Genomic DNA, 10,539 nt, shown 5'->3' with positions numbered 1-10,539 from the left:
AAATTGTAAACAACACCAATAAAAGGTTTTTATTAATGTAAATATAATCATTAATTTTAAACTTGATACAAATTGTAAAATTTTGATCTACTATTAATTCTAAATAGGTGTGTTTTATATACATCTTTTATTTGTACATTTGTACTAAAATTTCATTGAATATTTAAAACATGATCAGGAAATGTGTGTAAATTTAGAATGCATTTAAAAATCTTGGTAATTTTGAATTGTATGACGTGTAAACCCCTTTATAATAGTACTATTAAAAAATGCAAGTCATCATAACTTCTGCAATTTATATATTTTTTGCATTATTTAACTGCAGTTGAATTTGAAACCAACATCATTCATTATAGTTTTATCATTTTTTACTCATAAATCTTTTTTGGACCAATAACCCCCCCCCCCCCCCCCCTATTATATTTATTTCTTGAAAAATATATAACTCAAGTCCCTACATGAAATTATATCCCTATGATATTCTTTGCCTGCAAGCTATTCCTAACCTAAATTATGCATCAAAAAGTTTTTTTTCGTGGTGCAGAAGTAATATGATGGAAACTATTGTTATGGGAAAATATCTTATTAATTTGATCTTTTAAAATAGAAATATAAGCAAGGCAGCTTTATGATCAGTTTTAAATCTTGATGTACTTTTAATTCTAAATATACGTGTTTTTATATATAAACATCTTTTATTGTTATGTATTCCTAGTTAACTATTTAATCTAAATTAAAACCGACATCCTATCATACAAAGTAGTAAGTTTTTTTGTCTGTAGTAATAGATCATGTTAATCGTTGAACTGATCTTATTATCTTTCACAGTTAAGCTTCTTATAGGTCCAAGAACTTTTTTGGGTGAGGGTATCTTCACCCTCCGTAGATAATTTGCGCCAAGGAAAGTTAGTCCCATTGTATCTCAAGTCATTGAGTATTCTAGAGGCTTAGCTGATATATTTTTCATTACAGTATTAGGATAAAATATAACCATATTAAGAATCATGTATTTAATCATTGCACATACATACATTTTTACTCCAAAATGGTAGAGACACAGCTTAATTAATGTAATTTTATCATTGTGTACTGATAGTAATGAAGCTGCCTACAGGCGCAAACTATGAATTATAACACAGAAATGATGACATAAAAGTTAAATTATACCATATTATAGGGGATTTATATGTTTTATTTTACAAGGTATGTTGATAGATAAAACATCTTTTCCACTAAAATACTTTTAGAGAAAAAAATTTTGCTTTTTAGTTTTGATTTGACACTATACAACTTCAAATATCGAAGAGGAGCTTTGTTACTTTATCTGACTGACTTACACAAAGTAGCATGGATCTAAGGGATAAGACAATGGCGTACTTCTCCAATGATGAACAAAATTACCCCTTCTGGGTTACAATAAGTGGTTAAAACATATTGTCACTCACTCAACCTAATGAAGCAAACATTTTGATTGGGTTCCAAACGTTTCAACTATTAATTATAATCTTTAGAAGGGACAATTTTGTGTATCATTTTGTACATCAATATATCGGCTGTTGTCTTAATCCTTTAGATCTCTGACTTGTACAAAATGTTATATATGTTTATTAAATCGTCCCAAATTTGTTATAACAGAGACTGCCCCCATTTTTTGGTAAATTTCGGGTTTATATCGACACACTAGAATTGAAAATCTTTAAGAGATCACACAAAATCACTAAAAACAGGCCTATTTGCAGATTTCAAAAACTTTGCAGTGCTTGTATGGTCGCAATTTTGCATTACAGAAAAAATATTTTGCATGGGTCATTTTGTTTGCATTGATCAACCACAGTCTGGCTGGGGGCAAAAATTTTATCAAAATTTTTCCAGGGCGGGACGATTTAATGTATATTATGTATTTAGTGTGTGTCTGTGTCCTTTAGTGGTTGCAATAAATGTTCCAAATAACACAGGGAGTGAGGGGACATTGGGCTGTTATTACACTTAAATTTTTGTTCGATTATTACCAAATTCAAGAAAATGAAAGATTTAGAACAGTCTTTTTAGATAATTAATATTAAGCAAAAAAATTATCAAAAGCAAACAAATTGCGGATAAGCCTCGCCCCTCTTTTTGCAAGTCATCGTGCAAATTTTACCAAACTTCATTTCTCATAAAACTAATAAAAAAGAAGTGCAATCTATAAATAATAGGAATTATAAATCTTATTGAAAAGTTACTTTATGTCAGGGATATGTTAGTATTATTAGTGTATTAAACAAGGATGAAAACATCTTAAAAGCGAAGATATGAAATGGGAGGACAAACGAACATTAACACTTGTAGAGTGTAAGAACTGAATAAGATGAATATTAATGCATAAGTCTATACAAGATTGTAAGTGAATTTGTTGCAAAACTGATTAAATACATGATCATGTTTAATGCCATACTGACGTTTTTAGGACTTGATTATGATATGCTTCGCTTATAACATTGTACCTCGTTGTAATAGGAATCAGTATTTAAAAAAATTAGATGAATAGGATAGTTTTAACATACAATTTTTTTGTCAAAACAGTAAAAAATCAGCTTGTATTAAATGGAAGTACGGACTTTCTGGTAACGATTATAGAGTTGCTTCGCTTTTTAAGTCGCAACTAAATGTTTTAGGAATCAGCATGCCAAGTTTGAAATCGATATGATAATTCTAACCTGTTTAAATAAACGAAAAGAGCCAACTGTAACGGACGTATGGACCCTTAGTATAGAAAAGCTTATAAATTGAATATTCTATAAAAAGATTAATATGAAAAGCAAAATAACATCAAATTTAAATTGCTTTCATTCAAAGGTGACACAATTAAAGATTATTTATCTGAGTGCACAAAGCAAAAATTAAAAAGAAACCAAATTTAAACAATTACAATTTATAATCCAGCGTATATCAATCGGTTTCAAAGCCATACTGGAATAGTTATTTCTCGCATCGTATTATAAACGGCTTTCCGCGGATATAGAATGTACAATTATAAGATTAAAACCAGTTTTTTAGCCCCGAGATGCCGAAGGCACGGGCTAAAAAAACTGGTTTTAATCTTATGATTGTACATTTCTATACTCGTAGAAAACTGGATATAATACGATGCTAGACATAGTTTTTTCGTATGGATGAGAACCGGTTCCTATCCACCGGATTCGAATGAATACGAGAAACAGTATTCCATTTACAAGTATTTATCTAGAAGAAATAAATATGATTTTGAAACACTTTTATGGATGTCGTTAAATCTTTGTTTAATCTTAAATTTATAAGAAAAATTTAATAAACAAGGATGACAACATCCATAAAAGCGAAGCACTGAAACGGTAGGACAAACGGACATTAACACTTGTATAGTATCTGGACTGAATAATTAGAATTTAAAAGTATAAGAGTCGAAGCAAAATTGTAAATAAATTTGTTGAAAAACTGCTTGAAGCAGGATAATGTTTATGGACATACTTACATTTTTGGACTTGATTATAGAGTTGCTTCACTTATAATATTGTTCTTTGTTTTCCCAGGAATCAATATACCAAAAATCAGATAAAACGGATAATTAGAACACTTGAAAATTTGTTGTTAAAAAAGTAGAAAAATCAACATGTTTAAAATGGACGTACGGACATTCTGGTAATGATTATAGAGTTGCTACGCTTTCTAAATCGTACCCAACTATTACAGGAATCATCATGCAAAGTTTGAAATCGATAGGACAATTCTAACATGCCTAAATTAACGAATAAAAGCTATCTATCTCGGACGGACGGACGTACGGACGGACGGACCGACCCTAATTATAGAAAAGCTTCGCTTTTAAAAAGCAATACTTTTCAAATTTTGCAAACGTATTATGGACGGTGGAAATGGGAAAACTTTTTAGAGAAAAAGAAAAGGGGTAGTAATATTTTAATATGAAATGTTGAAATACATATGTAGGTTATATCAAAAATATAGTGATAGCATGCAAGGACGTCCAAGCTTTTTATTTGGGGTTGGTGGTATAAAATCAAGTCTATTTTGATGGGAGGTAAGCTCCCCTCCCCCCCTTTCTCTTGAGGTGAGGTAAAATTATCATAAATTAAAAACGCAGGTAGTTAGATAGATATAGAAAAAGAAAGTGTTTCTTGCAAAATAGATAGAGAGATGGCAAGAAATTACTTGCAAGTCATTTTTAGCAATGCAATGTGGTTATTTTCATATCCCAGTAGTTAGCTTCCGTTATATTGAACCCCTGTTATAAAAAAAGACCCACTTTATTAAAAGGGCAGTTTTTTTAAAGTATGTATGGGTGTAGCTTAAGGTTTCTACAACCGCTGGACCTTTTTGATCTCTGCTTTTTAGGGAATATATCTCTACTTGTCACTTTTCAGCTTATGTTTTGGAAGGGGGGAAAAGGGGGGGGGGTCACCCTCCTCCAGAAATAAGGAACTCCCCCTGATAGAAAAGACTATCTTTAATTATTGGCTGATTTTTTAAAGACTTTAATATTAAATGTACCTTAGACATTTTTAATATTATTTCCCTATTTAATTTAAAAATGAAAAGTGAAAAATGAACAAATACGAAGCTCAGCTTGAGATCTGTACCATATCACTAAGATCGTGCTTATCGGAAAACCAACTATTTTTTGATAATATACTTTATAATTTAAACAGACTTATTTTTTACATAAGAAATGATAACATTATCATAAAGTTTAATTTGCAATTTTTCTTTCAACAAAAATTAAGTTGGGGGAAGATTAATTTTTCGTTCATATATATTCTTGTTATGGTCAGAGACTTAACTAACAAACATACAGACAGTTAAAAGTTTCTTCATTTAAGATAAATATAGAAAGAAGAGTGGGGGGGGGGGGAGGTCAAATGTTGCTGTGGGGAAATTGATTTTTTTCTTCTAAATTATTTATATAACAAACTCTTAAACTCTTTTCAGTTCTAGTTAAACTTTCAAAGTGAAAAAGGGTTGAAAAAATGATTTGAAAGGGTTTTCTGTATTCTCTTTAACCACATTGTTAATGTTCTAAAATTGATCGTAAAACAATGATGACAACATACATAACTAGCAAAGCTTTGATGTCACAACTTTTTTGCGGGGGGGGGGGTGAATATCACTTGAACTTTTGTTACTTCCCAAAAAACATTTTCGCAACATGAATTAATACCCTTGGTTTTTCAATACAAGGTATTTCTTTACATTTCACACCCAAAATATGGGTTTTTATATGGGTAAACAATTAAAACATATTTTAACCTCTCCCCCTTATCGAGATAACATATCTATTGTATATATGTGTATTTTGACAAATACCTCCCTCCCTTTTTCAATGACCTTTTTTGTCTGCTACCAAACTATTTTCTGCTACTTCACTGTAGTAATATAATCGACACAATTGGTCGATTTTCAATGACCCAATTGAGAGTCGGCACAAGGACGCTGTGATGGGGAGATACACCCTCTAGTGTTTTACTCTAACATCCAGATATTTTATTACCTACACACAGATAGCTCTATCATTTTTAATAGCGAAGCTTTTCTATAATTAGGGTCTGTCCGTACGTCCGTCCGTACGTCCGAGATAGTTAGCTTTTACTCGTTAATTTAGGCATATTAGAATTGTCCTATCGATTTCAAACTTTGCAAGGTGATTCCTTTAGAAGTTAGGTACGATTTAGAAAGCGTAGCAACTCTATAATCCTTACGAGAATGTCCGTACGTCCATTTTAAACATGTTGATTTTTTTACTCTTTTAACAACAAGTTTTTATGTGATCTAATCATCCGATTGATCTGATTTTTGGTATGTTGATTCCTGGGACAACAAAGTATAATGTTATAAGCGAAGAAACTCTATAATCAAGTCCTAAAAATGTAAGTATGTCCATATATATTATCTTGTATTATGCAGTTTTTCAACAAATTTACTTACAATTTTGCTTCGACTCTTATACATTTATATTCTGATTATTCAATTCTGACACTATATAAGTGTTAATGTCCGTTTGTCCTACCGTTTCAGTGCTTCGCTTTTATGGATGTTGTCATCCTTGTTTCAGGCTTAAAATGTTAAAAATATTTTTTCTATTATCACTATTAGTTATAAAACAATCAATGAGTCAAACATGCTTAAGTGAAACCAAATGTTGCAATGAAAATATTGTAGAAACTGTTCTAAACAAAGAATTAATAAATCCATATGAAATAAAAGAATTAAGAAATGATGAAGAATATAATACTCTAGTAGTTCCATTTATAATTGCTAATAGGTAGCTGTCTCTAGTGCCCCAGCAAAAAGGGGATTGATATCACTGCTTTTGACCTACCTGTTTTATTTGCTTAAGGAAATACTCACCCCAATTTTTCTAGTGGGTTTCTTTCGCCCCTCCCTTTCTCTTTTTTTCTTTACTATGACGTCAATAGAATAGGTAGGCCAACAGCTGTGACATCTATCCCCATTTTCCTAGGGCACTAAGCACAGCTACCGCTAATAGTTCTGATATTGAGGTAGACAGCAAAATAACCAGGCACATTTTTTCTTTAACTTTTTAATATTGGCTGCACCCAGATATCTAAAGGGATAAGACAATGGCTGATAGAGGTTGAACCGTTTAAACACACAACTTAATGGGCCAGTCAATCAAAATTCAACTTATAAGTGAAATCCAGAGAATGTGTAATTTTTTTTTGGGGGGGGGGGGAGGAAATGTATTTTTTTCTTTCTTAACGCTGTTCGCGCAAGCATATGGAGAAAAAGTACATAAAAAGATGATGTTCCTCTAGAACTGCGGAAAAAATATGATAAAAACAGCAATATCTTATATATTTATTAAAAGCTATAAAACCTGCAAAATCACATATGCCAAACTTGATAGTATATCTAAAAAAAATTCCACTGAAATTTCCTTTCCGACACTCTTCAGTCTCAGCAAAAATACCTCCCCAGTTTTGATAAACAAAATTAGCCCTTTAGTATAGTAAATCATCATACCTGCAGGTTATAAACTCGCATTTGAGTTTTTTTTCTTCTCAAAAACTTGTTTTTGTGATATTTGGGCAAGCATCTACTGAAAGTGAATATTTCGCGTGATCGATTAAACACCCTTTTCATAAATGTATTCATCCTTTTCTTGCTAAAAAAAAGTTGCAAGTCATCCCGTAAGGTAGATTTCAATTTATTTATACTAATGGCTTCTAGGGGCTCATCCGGTCCTTTGACAAGGGGAGAAACAAGGATAACAACATCCATAAAGTAGCGAAGCACAAAAAACAAAGATGGGAAAAACGAATTATATTTAAAGGGCATTTTAAAAAAAAGAGTAGACTTATTTTAGGAATAATCACGAAACCTTTTTAAATATCTTTAATATTTATATTTTATAGCTTGACTGACAGACCGACGTGACGGACAAAGTCAATTACATACTAGACGATCATGGTTATAGGGAATCTTTACAAAAAAATCTGACGTCTATCTTGAATATCATCAGATAAAATCACATTTCCCACATTGCGTTACAGACTGACTGACGGACGGACAGACGAAGTGAATTATAGAGTAGCTTAAAAGAAAGAATGTTGTTGAATTAGGATGGAGAGATATTTACACAGATGGAGTTACTCGCTCTTTTCAGAGAGTAGGGGAACCTCCCTTAAAATATTTTTCTTGACAGATCAATTAAGTAAGGTATTGTATATTTTCTATTGGCGAAGCTACTCTATGATTAACTTTGTCTGTTCGTCAGTCAGTTCACCAGTCCGTGACACTACGGACGAAATGTCATTTTCTCGGCTGTTGTTGAAGATACACAGCTGAAATTTTTAGTAAAGATTCATACGACGTATATGCATGTTTAAAAGCCATAAACCCTATTTTTGAAGGTTTCGCTTCCTTTGAATGTTGTCATCCTTGTTTGTTCTTATTTACAAAAGTCGTAGGGATGTCATTATTGTCAATGTACTTGATAAAATAACAAAAGTAGTAGCTTAGTAATGAAATTTTATTATGGTCCCATTTCTTTAGAGTTTGATTTTGGGATTGTTTATACATTTCTGTTCTTTGCTTATTAAGTTTTGACGTTCGTTTGTCCTTCCTAGCTATCGTCTAATTTTGTTTTTATGGATATTGTTGAAGTTTAAATTAAATCTTTATTCCTTTTTAATTTGTTTTGTCACTGAACAAAATCATTTTTTGTTTTCAAAGATTATTGATCTTTTTTAGTATTAAGAATATTTTTATTTCGACAATTTATTTAGTTTTTTTTTTTTACTTTAGAAAAAAATCATCAACGTAATAAAGACTGAAATTGGAAGAATTTTATCAACAAAACTTATAAAAGGGATATATTTCATCAAAAACAAGTAAAATCAGGTCCAAGAATAAAAAGAAGCACAGCTATGTAATCCTTATATATAAAAAGTAATAGGATGTTTGTCTGTCTCTGTATGTTTATGTGTACCGTAGAATCTCTTTAAAAGCTAAACTTTCTTTACAGTGAAGGTTTCATAGGTCCTGAGGGTAACCCAAAAATTGCTCTCAACTTTTTCTTTTTGAAATTGAAAGTGTAGGTCGAATATGATCCCCCTTTTCGTCCCTCAAAAGTGCTCCTAGAGGCCTCTTGTGGGCGCAGCCGCTAGTTTAGTAATAAAAATACAACAGTCAAATGACGAATTAAATCCTTATAATAAAGAAACAAGATGTCTTTCTGTATGTTTGGAGGGGGGATTTTCGATTTTGCCCCCCCCCCCCACTCAATGACACCCCCCCCCCCCCAATTTTTTTTTTAAATTTTTCTTTTGAGTCTAAAATGAAAATTACGGTCAACGAATTCAACACCTCCATATACAAGTGCCCCTAGAGACCTATAGGGGAATAGCCCCTAGTAATTAATAATGAAATACTAAAACAAGGACGTCAAGATACTAGTCAAGCCAAAGACAATTGGAAACTACCAAGGTCAGAATTATATTTTTGTTAAGTATTAAGTACAGCTACACTATAATTAAGGATTGCGATAGATAAAATTACCCTTTCTGTAGATGAAATCTATTGGTTAAAACATAATTAACTTAACTTAATGAACCAATTAATCATATTTTGATAAAAGTACTCAGTTTTAAAGTCAATGAATTAGAAAAGGAACTGTAACACTTTGGGTACTAGTGCAAAGTCTATTGTGTCCTCTCTCACTGTCTACATTTAATTATTTTAATAGTGCACGCCATTGTCTATACTCGTTTTGTATTAAAATGACAAAAATGATTTGATGAATTCATCTTTTCTTGCAGAAATAACAAAAGTATTATTAAAATCTAGGTATTTCTTTGCCCCTAGCCCCATTAAAAAATTTTCTGGTGCTGCCAATTTTATGCGAAGTAGGTTCCCCAGAAAATATTTTTTTTTTGGGGAGGGGGGAATTTTCATTTTTTGGGGGGTTGGGGGAATCCCAAGAAACACCCAAGAAAATAGCTTAAAACCACCACAGGACCAGTAGTGGTTACCGAGATCTTAAGGGACGGACGAACAGACAGCCGGACAGACAGACGGACGGACAGACATCAAGCTACTTTGTAATATAGATAGGATAATCTTTTTTTTCAATTTTGAAAATTTTAGGTTTTCTGTAGAATATTTGGATATCAGATTCTATGAAGAAAATTTTTTTAACACACTAGGAACAATTTTACATCGTATGCATTTAAGCATTTTATTTAAAAAAATAATTATTTTACCTAATCATACTTAAATCATATAAATCTTTATAATATATAAATATAGCAACTGTATATTTCTTCAATATGGCTTCAAAACCGATTAATAATAGGTGGATTAGAACCGAATTACAGACAATTTTCCACGAATATTAAAATAAAAGTAATGAAATTAATTTCATTTGTATTTAAATCGGGCCTTCGGGGCTATAGTATTAATCCTATAATTTTTTCCTTTTAATATCCACGGAAACTGTCTATAATAAAATGCTATAAATAACTATTCTAAATCCTAGGAATATTTTATAATCTGAAAAAGAATTTTCGGACAATTTACTTTTTTTCTTCTTTATAAATGTGAAATTATTATTTAAACACATTATTGGATTGACTTTAATTTGTATAAAAATATAATTAATGAAAAATTGTTTTACAGAAAATTATTATTCAACTTTTTGTAAAGAAAATTTCTCATTTGTAGTTCAGGAAATATATTTGTTCAAAATTTATTTTTAAGTTTTAAAATACAGTTATATTTTCATTATATTTCAAATACATTTCAAGTAAGAGGATTTAAATTGTTTAATAAACCTGACAAAAACCTGCAGAATCAGATTTTTCTACAGAAAGCAAATTACCGTCAGACTATTTCTAAAAGACTGATGGACCAAGTGAATTGTGCACTGGATGCTGACAAACGTATGGACAGACCAAATGACTGGCAGAAAATCAGACAGACGGTCATTTTGAATAATAGAGTAGAGTTTAAAGTTTCTTTAAATAAATTTTGAACATATGTTTTAGG

The 10,539-nt window shown here is 31.1% G+C and overlaps 1 long non-coding RNA gene across 1 annotated transcript; it reads left to right on the top strand.

Moving 5' to 3' along the window:
- Positions 1-5,407: 5,407 nt before the first annotated feature.
- Positions 5,408-8,382, top strand: LOC145323397 (uncharacterized). The gene is made up of 4 exons (XR_013880950.1): positions 5,408-6,292; positions 6,518-6,550; positions 7,614-7,710; positions 8,299-8,382. It is a non-coding gene; the product is annotated as an uncharacterized LOC145323397 (long non-coding RNA).
- Positions 8,383-10,539: the final 2,157 nt, after the last annotated feature.

The sequence above is a fragment of the Acartia tonsa genome, chromosome 6, assembly GCF_053477335.1.
Source record: "Acartia tonsa isolate MP-2025a chromosome 6, ASM5347733v1, whole genome shotgun sequence".
Classification (NCBI taxonomy): Eukaryota; Metazoa; Arthropoda; class Copepoda; order Calanoida; family Acartiidae; genus Acartia; species Acartia tonsa.
This window is presented reverse-complemented; position numbering and strand designations above follow the sequence as displayed.